Genomic DNA, 14,825 nt, shown 5'->3' with positions numbered 1-14,825 from the left:
CGTGGTCGGACCGGCAGGCAGGCGCGAGTGGGAGACCCGCCACGTAGGGACATACCTGAGTCAACGGAGACTTTGATACCTTCACCTTATCAGGAACTCTGGCAGTCTCGCTTCGCTACCGGGTGGTGTGACAGTGCCAGCGAGAGCAGGTGCGTACCGGGTGTGTCATGCGGCGTACCGATGTGAAGTGAAGTGAACCCAAGTGCATGCGGACTACTTCGAGTGTCACTACCTCCAATGTGAACGGTGAGTATAAGATTCAGTACCAACACTGTCATCCTTCGGAAGATCCATATTCGTTTAGACTGGACTGTAATCTTGTTTGAACGTATTTGTTCACATGTGCCATTACTCAAATTCTTTGTTAGGGAACTGATTACGTGATTACCGTCGATTATATCATACTTCATAACGATATTCTTGAATTAACATTGTCTCAATCATAATTCCTTTTCTAGTATGGAAAATCACTGTTCATAAATTGTTTTGCACATTTCTCTTTTTATTCGAATAATGTAGAAAAAAATCTATTAGATTAACATATCTGTAAATAAGTACTTCAGTGACGCCTTGATTGTCTTTGTTTCCCTAGGCTATGTGTTCATAGGCGGAGAGAGAACCGTTTCCTTGGGGAAGGGGGGGGGGCAAAACAAAACCAATTAATGTTGTTAATTTTCATTGCTCACAGCATTTATGTGTCTGAATATTTATTTGAAATAAAATATTATAGGATAACTATGAAAGTATGCTATTCCATTATTTAAAAATTTCTAAACGTCTCCATTTCAAAGAAAGAACGTTTTATTCCTTAGGTGGGCCTTATTACCCCCTGTTACCGTATAGATTTTCCACACGGTCATAGGCGGAGAGAGAACTGTTTCCTTGGGGGGGGGGGTCAAAACAAAACCATAGAATCCCCATATAACGGGATTATGGGAGACATCATTTACCTCCTCCCCCCGTTATAGCTTGACCGTGGTACAGTATATCGGAATATGATTACTTAAAAAGTATTTTCGAGGGCATGTTTCTTACAGTATTGCATCCACATCCGCGATGTTTCGGACCGAGTTGTATAGGGCTTGAACTGTAGATCTACTACAGATTATAATAGGGCATAACTTAAAACAATCTCCCTCTCTTTCTCTCTCGTAAGTGCTTAAATCAATAAAACTACGTAATAGTGTTAACATAATTTTTTTTATGTGAAGACTATCTTCCTGAAGATATATATGAAATAAACTCTAATTATTTTATTCAATCTCGTCTTTGAGTTTACATATTATACCGGGATCACTTTTCTTTTTCCTGCATTGTTGTGAAGTATGTTATTCATATTTCTCAAAGTGATGGCCTGAACACCTGCAGACTTCTAACACATGAGTACAGGCTGTTACAAAAGAAACATTACACTGCTTCCCTTCCCCAAATAAGGTATAGAAATTCTCTTAAATTCAGAAATTAAAAATAAATATTATAGTCAAGATACATTATCTAAAGACATTAATTCATCAATTTAAGCAAAGAAACTTAATCCTAAACAAAAGCAAAAAAGATCTTTTGAATTCTATGTTTTCTAATGATAATAGAAAGAAAAAAAGTTCAAACAAGTTTGGGGAGGGCAGTGCCCCCCCCCCCATAATTCCGCCTATGTTGGTGTTGGAAAAGTTTTTATTCTATGAGATGTTCAGCCTTGTTCGCTTAATAGCAATTTATTATTAAATTTCTTTGATTTTATTATTAAGGTTTACTTTTTACTATAGGTGCCTTATCCATACAGAAGTATTATAAATCTATTAGGAAAAAATGTGAATTTTAACTTTTTTATTTCTCAGTCTGCCTGGTATCATATAGATATAGTATTTTTATCATAAACTACTAGGCAACTGAATTCACTTGAAATATATATATATATATATATATATATATATATATGTAATATTATAATTCTGCAGTGCTTGGGAAAAGTGACATAAGTCAGTTTCCACAAACCTTTTTTGATAATTTATTGACAACTTACGGAACATCTGCTCGCTTGGAAAAAAATACATAAGTATTTCTCCCATTACAATAATTCATACAGAAAAAAATGAAATCGACATAAACCAGTGTAAGTTGTCAATAAATTATCAAAAAAGGTTTGTGGAAACTGACTTATGTCACTTTTGCCAAGCACTGCAGAATTATCTTTTCTCTGAAGATTTAAAACGTGTTCCTTATTTTTGGTCTACAAGACCAATATTTTTTATTAAATTATTAAAATTAGATGATCAACCAGCAATGATAACAGTATAAACACCCAAGCCCAGGGTGCGAATTAAGATTGTTTTTAAATATTTGAAAAAAATTAAGTAAACTCTACAACATCACAAAAGTTACTGCATTTGTAATGCAAGTAACATTAAGGAAGCAGTGAAAAAATCAACAAGATTCCAGACTCATCATAGACTGGGGGGAAAAAAAGACAGACGTATATCACGGCCTGCTGCAGTATAGTAAGCACAGAAAACATTTTATAGGAACAATGTTGAAGATAGATATATTTGTTTTCCAAAGTTGCCGTCATTGAACAGAAACCAAGATGGAGATTTCATTGCAACTAATTAGAAATTCCTCTTTCAGGTATGTAATAAACTATCTTCGCACAAAATAATGTACGATACACGAGCGGTATGTTTGTTTTCATGTTCTCGGAAATTAAAAAATCTCAACTACGTTTCGCTTTTTCAATCTTTTCCTCGAACATGAAAACGTCAACATACCGCTCTTGTAACGCATATTACTATTGTGGTGTTGCAGAGTTCACTTAATTTTTTCAAATATTTAAAAACAATAATTAACAGTGTAATTTAGGTGAAATTGCAGTGGTAAGTTTCCAATTTATAATTATTACCAGGGAAAGGATTTATATGTAAATACATATTTACTTATAAAGCTAATATAATTTATATTTTGCATTATCTTTATGTTTCACAATGTGTAGGGTTGAAAAATCCTACTTTTATTTTCCATATTTTTCCATATTTTAGAGTTTAGTACATATTTTCGTTAATTTCCATATATTTTCCATATTTCATATAAAACAGTCCATATTATATTAGGTTTAACAATAAAACGAAACAAAATTCCATTAACTTTTAAAAATACATTTCAACAATAGAGATTTAAACACATGTTCAGTAATCCCTTTAACATCAGAGTTATTTGAAAATTAGCAGTCCTATCAACAATGGGAAAGTAAGTTACAAAACTGTATTAATTTAATTTAAAATTTTTAACAGACTTCAGTTGTGCAGCTCAACAGTTAAATGCCAGTCAGAGTACACATAGGTTCAGTTTTGTAAATCATACTATAAAGACGGTAAATATGCCAAAAGTACGTCATTCAGTCAATTTAAAATCAAAACTAACAAGTTACATTTCAGAATTTAAAGAAGATGGTTTATCAACTGACAATAAAATATTATTTTGTAATTTGTGTCAGTGTGCAGTATCATCTACACAAAAGTTCCTGGTGCAACAACACATTACAACTAGTAAACATCAGGCCAACAAACAACTAAATTCCAAGCAGAGACAATTGTTTTTAACACAACCAACAACATCGAATGTAAGATCTGAGTTTAACATCGACCTGTGCCGTTCTCTCATCTCTGCTGATATTCCTCTCTACAAACTAAAGAATAAGGTCTTCAGGGAATTCCTTGAAAAATATACTCAACATACAATCCCGGATGAGTGAACACTTAGGAAGACGTATGCTCCATCCATCTACGATGAGACAATACAGAAGATAAGAGATGAAATTAAAGATAGTTCAATTTGGGTTTCCATTGATAAGACTCCCGACAAAGAAGGTAGACTTGTTGGTAATGTAGTTATCGGTTTGTTAAGTGAACAATATTCTGAACGAATTCTTTTACATTGTGATGTTCTAGAAAAGTGCAATAACAAAACTATAGTTAAACTGTTCAACGAAGCTATGGGTATCCTGTGGCCAAAGGGTATTATGTACGATAATGTGTTATTCTTTATTAGCGATGCTGCCCCTTATATGGTCAAAGCTGGACAAGCATTATCTGTTGTATATCCTAAATTGACTCATTTTACTTGTGTGGCGCATGCATTTCATCGTGTGGCAGAAGTGGTCAGAGACAATTTCCCTAAAGTAGATTTGTTGATTTCATCAGTGAAAAAAGTATTTCTCAAAGCTCCCAGTAGAGTTAACGTGTTGAAAGAAATGTACCCTGAAATTCCATTGCCACTAAAGCCAATTTTAACTAGATGGGGTACATGGCTAGAAGCAGTTGAATATTATGCCGAACATATAGACTCTATTAACAATGTTCTCCTTGCATTGGACTCTGAAGATGCAGTCTCAATTGATACTGCGAAAACAGTTACCTGTGACATAAGTGTGAAGAATGACTTAGCTCACATTCAGCATACATTTTCATGCATCATAAAAACGCTCAAAAGTCTCCAAAATAGGCACCTTTCACTATCTGAAAGTTTTGAAATTATAAATAGTACTGTGGAACAACTGAATCGTGGTAGAGGTAAAGTTGCAGATGCAGTAAGAGCTAAGGTGGACACTGTACTTTCAAAAAACCCTGGATATGAAGAACTACAAAAGGTTGTTGCTGTGATGAGTGGTGAATCAACAGTGAAGATTAACTTGGACTTATCCCCAGCAGACATTGTGAAATTGAATTATGTACCAGTTACTTCTTGTGACGTCGAACGCTCTTTTAGTCAGTATAAATCTATCCTCAGAGACAATAGAAGAAGATTCACTTTTCAGCACTTGAAAGAAATGTTTGTAACCTATTGTTATGGTAACAGACAATAAAGATTGTGTTTTGTTGAAACTACATTGGAAGATAAGGTACGTCCATTATAATTTTTGTTTAGTTTGATTAAAATGTACCAATATTTAACGTACATAGTCATTTTTTTATAATTTTAAGTCCATATTTAATTCCATATTTTGGTAAAAATCCATATTTAATTCCATATTTTGGTAAAAATAACTACATATATATTTACATATTTCATATATTTTTAGTCCATATAAATCCGTTCCCTGATTATTACTGTATTGAACGTCTTTAAAAATAATATGTTAAAAGCCTAAAGCAGTAAAATGAATATGACGCTTAAGCGGTAAGAATAGGGAAATTGTTATGTGTGTTACGTTGGGAATACTGAATGTGGTATTTCACACTTACCGCGTATTGGTTTTGTGCACGATCTCGCACAAAATATTTTTACGACTTAAAAAACATTATTTACAATATATTTTTCAAAATTGAGTTCACTGTGCAATGATGAAGCTTTTCCCACATAACTAAAAAACTATCCAACATTCTTTGATGAATTTTTTGTGTGTATTTATGCATGTTATATCTACAATATGATGCGAGGTCATTTCTCTACCTTTGATAGATTGTCTGATAAAAAATAAATTCATTTTAAGACATGGTCAAATATCAATATTTTCTTCTAACACAAAATTTAAAAAAATATATTACTTATTAAGGGATGTAGTTGAAAGAGCATGATATTGTAAACATGAGTTTTAGCAATAAAATAAAATAGAACATGAAAAATTTAACAAGTTTATGAGTTATGAGGGATACGCTTCATCACTGCACAGTAAACTGCCACCATATTGAATTTTGAAAAAAAATATATATATATTTTTTTTTAATCGTAAATATATTTTTTTTCATATAGCAGAACGGCAGTGTTTTAAACATATCAATTTTTATTATTATACAAGATACAGTAATGGAGAAAAAAATGTTGAATATTTCTAAAAATTTTACTGCTATAAGCTGTACCTAACCCCTTAATGAAGAGACGAGTAAAAATCTATTTAAGTTCGTATATAAGCATATTTTCACTCTATTCTTAGGACGGTTGCAACGAGCGCGTGTTTTATTCGGTTCGTTAGTGCAGGTGTGAAACGTGTGAAGTAGAAATGTAACATAATGCGTTCCAAACAGAGCGCACGTGAGAGAGATGGGTTAGCGTATTGTGGTGGCTTGGATTACACAATGTGCTAAATGCGATCTAACGCGTGTTGGAAGACGTTTGAAAACAACCTGTAAAGCACGAGTCATGATGTGTCTCATTCTACAAGTTTCTCTTTCTTCTCCTCTTAATTACAATCCTCTTCGTTGTTATCCATTTTCAAAACAGACTTTTATTATTATAACTGAATATCTGAGATTCCCTCGTAGCACAGTGTGCAATTTTCCCGATCTAGGTGGGCAAAAATCAAATTTCAACTTCTTTAGTTATGCATAGGTGAATATGAATTCGTGTTCTTTAATATTTGAAGAATGTTGTGAGTAATAGCTTTTACTGATTTATCAGCGGCAAACTATACTTGGAAGGGTATAAACTTTGAGTTCTTCCTAACACTTCTAGCTCCGGTTCAGTCGTAGAGAGAGAGGCTTACTATGTGGGTGAAAAAGAGCCAATTGTTAGTGATTTATTGTGGTCTGAAACATGGAATTTGTTCATATATGTACGTTCTTACTAAAGTAACTTCAATTATAAGTTTATAAAGTATTTTCCTTCTTACAATAGGGTTTAAATATTACAATCGAAAAACTTATGTTTTTAAAGTTCTCCAGATATAATGTGAGTTTTAGTAGGGTTATGGACGGTCACGTCCGGTTACAACAATTCTTTTACCATTTAATACAGCATCATTTAGAGTGTTGAATCCTTGTTTTAAAGTTTGCGCGTTCTTGCGCATTTATCAGTAATTAATTTTTTTCAGTGGTGGGGCGTACGGTAACTGTTCCATGTTTGGCTTAACAGGAGGAAAGAATCGTTGACTAAGGAAGCTTTAATCACTGTGAGAGTATTTTAGGGCAACAATATTATTCACATGATATGGAATATCAGTTTAAAAATACATTGGACACATTTTTATCTAACCTTAACAAACGCATAGTCAATCAGAACACAAATCATTAGCTGGACAAAATTAATAACTTCTCTGCAGTCTAACGCATTGTTATGAAACTTTGACTTAAAGGTGGCACATATGATTTGTGTACAAACTCTGATTATGTTTGCACATGAAAAACTACCCGTTTATAAAGGGTGCATTTAGACAGAATTAATAACTTCTCTCCTATCTAAAATATTTTTATGATACATTGTACGGAAGTTACAGGTAGCATATATTTTTTTGTGCACAAACTATATTGACGGTTCCATAAGTGAAACTAGATTTATACATATATATTTTTTTTCTCCCTTTAACATAGTCCTAGTAAGCTTATATTAAATTAATTTTCATCATTTTGCTAGCTATCTCAAATATTAAATTAATTATAATTGATTGAATTAAATTAGCTCATAAATTAAGTTACTACTTTACCTTATAGGTTTATCTAAATTTAAATAAATACATACGTAGTCTACTAGTCATTAAAATTGAAGAATATTGCTGGAGAACCTTTTAAGTGTAGTGTAAATATTTGTAATTTAAATATGTATTGTATTGATTAAGGCTGGTTGAGTGGAAGAGAAGGCCTTATGGCCTTAACTCTGCCAGCTAAAATAAAACATTATTATTATTATTATTATTATTATTATTATTATTATTATTATTATTATTATTATTATTAAACTACTCCTTTTAGGAATACATTTAAACAAAATTAATAAATTCTCTCCTATCTAACAGATTTTTATGAAACTTTATACCGAAGCTTCAGGTGCAATATAATTATTTTTTTTGTCTACAAAGTCTGATTACCTTTTATAAGAGGAATTGCCTCTTTATAGTGGTGTATTTAAACAAAATTAACAACTTCCCTCCTATATAATGTATTTTTATGCAGCTTTGTACAACTACTAGGCCTACAGGTAGCATACAGATGTAATCAGAATTTGTACACAAAAAAATATGTTACTGTAACTCTGGTCTGTACAAAGTTTATAACAATCCGTTGAAATGCAGAGAAGTTATTAATTTTGTCCTGCTAGATTTGCGTTATTGCACACTGTGCGTAGTAGAGAAATTCGGAACCATATGGAAACTATGGATGTTAGGAATTCAAATTTATACATTTACAGACGAAGTTATTATTTCAATCTCGTTCTAAATCCATTAGCTAACTAATCTTGAGTCACTGAAGTTTAAACTAGCAAGCATATCGTCGTCGTTCCTGCAATAACTCCTATAAAATATAAAATTTTTCAGTATGAAGAAAAAACACACTTATTGCTTCTATGGCAATGGTACATAGGAAACTGTGAATTCTTACATTTTCGAAAGAAAGAAATATAATTACATATAGGAGATTTCATTATTTGCTGTATCACTATTGAAGTTATTTAATAGAGCAAAAATTTGAAAATCGATAAATATGTCACATAGGAGTTATTGCAGGAACAACGACGATATGGTTTTATTAATTTGAAGAGACACTAGGACTGAATTTTTGGCCAAAATTTTAAAAATAAGTAGGCTATTTGTGTTTTTATAAATGCGTGTAGTTATTCGGTTGAGAAGCTTTTGCCATCTAGTCTGCTGTCAAAAATTCTGAAAGTTAGAATTTATAAAACAGTTATATTACCTACCGGTTGTTCTGTATGGTTGTGAAACTTGGATCCACACTTTGAGAGAGGAACAGAGATTAAGGGTGTTTGAGAATAAGTTTCTTAGGAAAAATATTTGGAGCTAAAAGGGATGAAGTTACAGGAGAATGGAGAAAGTTACACAACGCAGAACTGCATGCATTGTATTCTTCACTGACATAATTAGGAACATTAATCCAGACGTTTGACATGGGCAGGGCATGTAGCACGTATGGGCGAATCCAGAAATGTATAGGCCTATAGAGTGTTAGTTGGGAGGCCGGAGGGAAAAAGACCTTTGGGGAGGCGGAGACTTAGATGGAAGGATAATATTAAAATGGATTTGAGAGAAGTGGGATATGGTGATAGATATTGGATTAATGTTGCACAGGATAGGGACCGATGCGGGCTTATGTGAGGGCGGCAATGAACCTGCGGGTTCCTTAAAAGCCTTGTAAGGAAGTATTTGTTTTTATATGTAAATAATTACCTTATGCATTTATTTAACATTCTATCCTATATTTAGAACCACCTACTACTTTTAAATGTCTGGCGATCATTTTTAAAATGCTACGCGCAGCTCTTTTAAACCTACCACACTCAATAACAATGGAGTTTTCTCAAAACTACGTTTTTGGTCAATAAAGTTTCTAGCGGTTTCCATTTGCTCCGATTTACATTAAACGTTGCAAGAATACACAGCATACTCCAATATATAAAGCTGTGCATGGAATCAGCTTTTTACTGAAAACTTTTCATTATACGAATTTTTAACTTTTAAAAATTAAAGAAAATGTTGAAGCAAAAATTATGATTTGTAAGAAAATTTTTATCTCATGAACCAATTCTCAAATTTAAAAATCCATACACAGTTTTCTTTATCATGAAATGTAAGTCTTTCACAGAAGATTTTTAAAAGCAAAAACAATTTATTCTGAAGCCGCCAAGGATGTTTTGAATTTATCATAATTTAATATCATTAAAATAAGTGAAAATTAATATCTAATTAACTAATAAATGAAACTTGATGAAATTTAGTACTGTTATTTAAACGTACAGACACAACAAACCCTCCGAATTTGAAAGAAATTAATCAAAAACTTTGCAAGTTTCAAAACTCAGTCCCAGTATGCCTTAATTAGTAGTTCATCATGAAGTAATTAGGATCATTGGTCTGTTCTGTCCTTATTCTTATGAAGATAACGACTAAGCATTACACACACACACGAGTAGCGAGGCATGTGATAATTACGGTGAAAGCCACTACTGAAGACAACAGAGGACAAACATAAGACAGATGACACACTCAGTCCGAATAGAAAATAAGTCACCACTTATCTGCCTAGAATGAATCTGTAGCTATAAGCGTAATGCTTTCAGCTATAAGAACATAATTATTACGTCATTATGCTTTTAATTACTATACTAAGAAATTATAATATATCTGAAAAATGCATTACATTATTTCGTTGGAAATAAATATAGGTCGTCTTAATTGTCCAAGTCCAAAATTTACAAAATTTGTCATTTTACCTGACTTACTTTTTTTTTCATAGGATACCATTCTGTAAAAAGAATATTCCAAGTTCGAATCTAACCCTCTTTTTTTCATACAAATATTTATTTCAATGCTCATATGGCAAGCCTATATAGTTTTCTTGCTCTCCTGAACAATTTACTTCGGTGGACTTCGGATGTTTGTCAGTTCAAGTCTTCATAATATGTGTGCTTGTACCGGGACATACTTTTATTTTTACTAATATTTTTAATATTAACCTGGCTATTCCTTTGGATTAACGGTTGAGAACCAGATAGACTGCTTGTTACCACCTTCCAAGATCGGAGTTTGATGATACTAGTATAAAATACAAACAAATCACTTTACTAAGTATAGGAGGGAAGAAAAGTAGTTCATCCATTTACGTAAACTGGGAGCTATTACGATTTTGAGTTTGATAATTTTCGTTATGATTTTATTTAATCAAAATACAGTACAGTATTAACAATAAGTGCTTTTACACACTAACTGAACTATCCGGCGGACGTATTCATTATGCAATGTATAGTACATTGTCCATAGCACATTAGTATACAATATGGAGAGTGCATTTAAATTGAAAAATAATCAACATCTGGATATTTTAAACAAATTGTTGAAAGTGGTGGACGTTCATTTCGATACAGGCTTCAGTTATTTTGTGCATATTATCGAAAACGTTTTTAAGCATATCTTATGAAATTTAATGCATTTTTCCTTGAATGTAATTCTTTAATTCTTCTATTGTTGTAGGATGTTTAGCAAACACAACTGTTTTATTTGCGGCCGTTGAAGTAATTCTGTACCTACTCTATAACAGAATGACTTACATACTGTAAATTCAATATTCACTTCTGCCCCATCCGCACAGATGAATTTACCCAGACATGCTATCTATTGTCCGTCCAAGTGGTTATGTCTCAGGGTCATAGAAAGAAAGGAAATCACATGAAAGTTACTTAATGAGGACATTTTATTTTAAGCACTTTATAATATTACGTAGATATCCAAATCCTAACAGCAAAGTTTTCAGAAAAGAGCTAAGACAGCCCATTCACTAGCCTTTACAGAGGGATCAGCAGAAACGGGTGGGGGAAATCGAGAAGCGACGTAACCAAACGGACACAGTATCTGTGCGAAAATATGATTAAATAATGAATGTACCTTATTCACTAGAAAATACGACTATATTTCTGGAACGTACTATACTTATTCAGTACTATTTACTATGACCGTAAGACGACTTTGACTGCATATGCGGCCTTGGTTGTGTGTGGAGGACGGGTAGAAGTTTACTAGTAGAAGGGGTGGGAGTGAAGTATTCAAAAACTCTGGTACAAAAAAAATTGAAGTAAAAATAAAATGATGTCCCTGTATATGAGTGCGTGAAGTTACTTGTGTTGGTCTTGATAATTGAACAGTTACATGCCAAATTTCTTTAAATTTGATTTTTACAGCTTGTATTAAACCGCACAGGCCTGATTGACTTTTCGATTAACGTAGGCCTATATGAATTTTAATAGCCACCTTATTAGTAATCCAAATTTGCTGCATACCGTTACTTTGTTGAACTGCCTAAATATATGGCCATAATCCTAATCCTAATCCTTCGAAGTCCTTAAAATTCAACATTGTTGTTTAGTCAACTATCCGAAGACAGGTTTGAACCAATAAGGCAACTAGGCCAGGAGATAATGATATAGGTGGCCAGTTCCTTTCCCCCTCCAATGCATACATCACCGATTAGCTACATATTCCACTAATTAGACTTCAGATGCATACAAACAATTGTTCTTCCTTTGACACATATCAGTGAGATGTATTGTCTGATAATAGATGTAGGCCCTAAAATATCAGCCAGAACCTCAATCACAGGTAAATTTTAACATACTCATATAAGAGTTAATAGCAAAACTTCCACCAGTTTAGAATTTAGCCAATGTAGTGCAATGTTAATTACTAAAAAAAATGTGTGAGAATAATAATCTTAAGGTTAATTCATATTCTTTTTTAATCAGAAACTTGAGTCAAAACACCAGTTACCTACATCATTCTTGAAATCGGTAGACATAAGCCTGTTATAAGAATCACCGTAAATAAAATTAATTTTCAGAATGTAATTAAGTCGTTTGAATAAAGATTCGCAATAGCTGAATTGCGTATGTTACAGTAAAATCCCAAATTTCGTTTAGGCCTACAGTTAACACTAGCAAAATCTAAAAGATCCTTTAACGTTGCTAAAGACTTGCATTTTCAAGGCTGTTAAACATAAGATAAACTGTTTATCTTCATTTAGAACCAAATGTAAACAAATTTGAATAAATACATTTATGGTTTTTTGTATTTTTTTGCTAGTTAAAATAATTATAAAGAACTATTAAATTTCTCTTTCTCTTCTTACTCTAAGATTAGCACTTTTCATTAAAATATTAAGAAAAAATATTATGCTTTGTTTCTTTCTGATTTACTTCCTCCTTTCATACTGACTTACAATTCAATGCAGTGAAAGGGAGCAAGACAAGCTCAACATGGCGCAGAGTCACCGCTAAGACAACACGGGACAAGAGACAAACATCCAGTCTCGTGGACAGAAAATAAATCTCCTCAATTGCCTATGCCGAGAATAGAATCCCGCAATGTATGGGTGGTAAGCGCGTACAGAGCCAAGGCGGTTGCTAGGTTTACATTTATATCAAATATTTGCACTCGACCGTGTTGTACTTATGAGTTATGAGATGAGTTCGAAATTGAGGCACATTCACTTCAAATGAAAATAAGTGAAGTATTCTATTTAGTAAGAATTTAATATTGGTAAAAAGTCACAATGAAAGTTTTATAGGTTAACTTGACAACAAAATAGAGTAAACTAGGAATCAAATGATGTAAAATGAAGTACCGTATCACAAATGAACAAGATACTTATTTAAAATATACAGTGTGTTAAATATAATAATATATTAATAATAATTTTAATTACATATTCTAAATATCTATTTCTAATTTGGATTTATACGGTATAGTTTTTAAAAATAGATACCGGCACTTCAAAATCGTGTCATTATACATTTAATCCATAATTAAGGCCATGTTTTTGTTTTGCCATTTCAAATAAAATTACTTATTTCTACTGTAAGTTTTTTTTTTTTTTTGTGGAAAGAATTTAATGTACAGTAAGATCCGAAGGTCTTGTCACCCCCCCCCTCCTTGTTTGTATGTTGATGTGCTGAATGCCTCCCTAACAGCTTGCTTCAAATCTTCAATTGTATAGTATCGATGTTTCGAGACATGCTGATTAATTGTGCAAAATCTAGTCTTTCAGGTAAAGCTCCCTGTAAAGCAGATTTGAATAATTTCAAGGGAAAAATTGTTCCGGGGCCGGGTATCGATCCCGGGACCTCTGGTTGAACGTACCAGCGCTCTACCAACTGAGCTACCCGGAAACTCCACCCGACACCGTCTTTATAACCACACAACTCGCGTGGGCTGACGAAACGCCAGAGACTCACATCGAGTGCACACAATCTCTGTGTGACTTGGAATTGTGGTTTTCTGTTAACGTACACAGTGACGTATATTATGCAAATCTAGTCTTTCAGGTAAAGCTCCCTGTAAAGCAGATTTGAATAATTTCAAGGGAAAAATTGTTCCGGGGTCGGGTATCGATCCCGGGACCTCTGATTGAACGTACCAGCGCTCTACCAACTGAGCTACCCGGGAACTTCACCCGACACCGTCTCAACTTTTCCCTTTATATCCACACAACTCGCGTGGGCTGACGAAACGCCAGAGACCCACATCGAGTGCACACAATCTGTGTGACTTGGAATTGTGGTTTTCTGTTAACGTACACAGTGACGTATATATTATGCAAATCTAGTCTTTCAGGTAAAGCTCCCTGTAAAGCAGATTTGAATGATTGCTGATTAATTATTCCCCACAGGGAAATCACACCGCCTTTTCTGCGGAAAATTTCACACAGGACATGACGCCGCATCGTTTTGTGCCGCGATAATGATGGTGCCCATACTGTAGTTCTGGATCACTAAACAAGCTGGAACGTAAAGTATCAACCATTGTCACACATCTGCTATGACATGTTCAAAATGGATGGACATCAACATACAAACAAGGGGGTGGGGGAAAAGACTTTCGGACCTTACTATATATTTAAAAATTTGTTCCAATTGAATTTCTTTCTCGACATCGCAATTATTTCACGTAGTCCCAACTGTCCCAGCTTCAGTGCTAGTACGTACTAAACCTTCAACCAGACCGGAAAAAATAAACAAGCCCTAGTTTGTTCCTCCACCTCCGCCCAACACTCCGCTATCAGTCAACCTGTATCTCCTCCAACGGGACCTGAACTTCGAAGTCCAGTTATGAGTATGATATACTGAATAATCAGTATTTTTTAACAAGAAACGTGACATATTTTCATGTCCGTAAGAATTAAATGTTATGTTTATTACCGATAAAAATTAAACAGATACGGTTCTTAAGAAATTTTCTTCACTCCACCGAATAAAGATTTTCGGCAATATTGTAATGAGGAAAACCAGAAATACAAATAAAGTTTAATGCCATAGCTATTAAGCAAGCACTTAACAGCAAAAATAATGTGTAGTAGTTACGTATCATTAATGTTAATGCTTTATTTTCTATGAAACACGTCCACTGT

At 33.4% G+C, this 14,825-nt stretch overlaps 1 protein-coding gene across 2 annotated transcripts in view; it reads left to right on the top strand.

Annotated features, from left to right (window-relative positions):
- LOC138716490 (ankyrin-3-like) overlaps nucleotides 1–14,825 on the top strand; it is a 58,226-nt gene continuing 43,401 nt past the window's right edge. The window contains exon 1 of one of the 2 annotated variants that reach the window (XM_069849632.1): nucleotides 1–246. The gene's annotated coding sequence lies outside the window, so the exon portion shown is untranslated. The remainder of the gene's footprint in view (nucleotides 247–14,825) is intronic. The other variant, XM_069849631.1, reaches the window with a different exon arrangement.

Source organism: Periplaneta americana, chromosome 16 (assembly GCF_040183065.1).
Source record: "Periplaneta americana isolate PAMFEO1 chromosome 16, P.americana_PAMFEO1_priV1, whole genome shotgun sequence".
NCBI lineage: Eukaryota > Metazoa > Arthropoda > Insecta > Blattodea > Blattidae > Periplaneta > Periplaneta americana.
The sequence above is the reverse complement of the archived record's forward strand: the minus strand, read 5'-3'. Positions and strand labels throughout refer to the sequence as shown.